Genomic DNA, 1,985 nt, shown 5'->3' with positions numbered 1-1,985 from the left:
CAAAAATCTCGGTGGGATAAGAGCAAGTCTTCAGGAGTGACTGAGTGAACACTTAACACATTGTCTATTTGGAAACCTCCATTTAAAAGAGCTGTGATACGTTTAACAGCACTGTGTAGTAGGGGTCGCACCAATTAGTCGACTAGTCGATTATTTTCTCTGCACTTACTTTTTTCTGGGCCAGTCGACTAGTTGCAATCACGTGACAAAACAGATTTTTCCAAGAAAATGAAAGAAGATGGACTAGGTGAGTTCATCAGAAAGCTCAAATTGTATAAAAATGTAAATAATTTACCAAAGAGAAACTGAAAATTTCACCATAGGCTCCCGCAATAGGGGTGTTGCGCGGCGCCCCGCATATAGAGACTTTAGCCCGCGGTAGTCAGGAGTCCAACTCCTGTCCTCCATTCACCGGCCCAGGCCTCTCTCCGCAAAGTTTGGTCTCTATTTGTTCAGAAACTATTTCAAGGATCTCTGGTATTGTTTCTGAATCAGGTATTGATGTTTCAGTATTTTTCTCATCCTGCTGGTCCCCACTTTGCTCTATTTCAAGGATTTCATTTTCAGTTGCCAGCTCTGGTTTACCTATCACTGTTTCATTTTTACGAATCTCAATTATGATGGTGGCTGTCTGATCCCTTACTATTTTCTGGGATTGAAACTTCCTCTTCAATGTTTTCTACACAAACGTTGTCATTTTTGGCTGTTTCCCATCCAGAGAGAGCTTTCAATGCTGCCTTTCTCTTGTTCTTATTCTTATTTTCTTTGATGACCTTTTTTCACTTCATGATCCCCATTTTGTTGGCTTTCTGAGATCATTGGCTCTTCTGAGATTTTCTGGGGGCTAGAAATCATTGCTTCAGTCATATGAATGTTATTTTTGACTGCGGCTGTCTCATCCTCAACTGTTTCTGGTACAGAAGCTTCTTCACTGTTTTTTCCTGAAATGTTGTCCTTGTTGAGGTTTTTCAATTCAGAGGCAGCTTTAATTGCTGCCTTTCTCTTGATCCTCCATTTAGCTTTCCTTGATGGCTTTTTCTTATCTTGCTGGTCTACCATCTGGTTGGTTTTCAGAGACAGCTTCTTCTTCAGTGATCTGCTGTAATGTAGCGATCACCGTTTCTTTTGCATGACTCTCATCTTTCATGGTGGCTGTCTGAACCCCAACTGTTTCGGGTACTGAAACTTCTTGTTCTTCACTGTTTGGTTCAGAATCCTTTTCTTTACCAACGGTTTCCAATTCAACCAAATGGATTGGTTTTAAACTATAGCTGGTTTCCAGCACATCCATCTCCGTCTGAGTTGAAATCGTTCGACTGACTGGTTTCAACTGACATTTGGTTTCCAGCACATCGATTTCCGTTTGCGTCGAAATCATTCAACGGTCTGGTTTTAACTGATGGCTGGTTTCCTCTTTGTCCATCTCCGTTTGTACCGAAGCAGATCGATAACGGATGGTTTTCTGCTGTGGGCGGTCTTCTGAATCCGTCTGAATTTGAACAAAAACCATTGAGTTCTTGCTTTGATTTCTCTCTGAGAGTCCTTTCCTCATTAAATCTTTATGGTGTCTAAGTTTAGCACTTAGTTGACGATTTATACCGAACATGTCATCAAGCTGCCTCATTAAATATTTCTGTACTTTGATGTACTCCAATTCAGTCTCCTTAAATTTGGCAAGACATGTACACTTTGCTTCACTTATTTTGTTTTCAGAAGACTAGGGCAAATTCAGATTTTTACTTAGACACTCTCCTTGAATATTTTCTTCTGTTTGATTATCAGGGACCTCGGTTAAATTCTCAGCAATAAAACTTACATCTATCCAAGGTTCTGAGTTGGGGAGCACTTTCCAAAATGTCCTCTTTCCGCTGCTGGGCAAAGCTGCCTGATAACTTTGTTTTTCCGGCAGAGGACCACTATCGATGTCACTTTCTGTAAAAAACGTAAGCTCTATGCAAGCGTCTGGCTCGAAGAAAGATTTCGAT

This window comes from Poecilia reticulata, chromosome 21 (genome assembly GCF_904066995.2).
Source record: "Poecilia reticulata chromosome 21, P_reticulata-male-v2, whole genome shotgun sequence".
Lineage (NCBI taxonomy): Eukaryota > Metazoa > Chordata > Actinopteri > Cyprinodontiformes > Poeciliidae > Poecilia > Poecilia reticulata.
The sequence above is the reverse complement of the archived record's forward strand: the minus strand, read 5'-3'. Positions refer to the sequence as shown.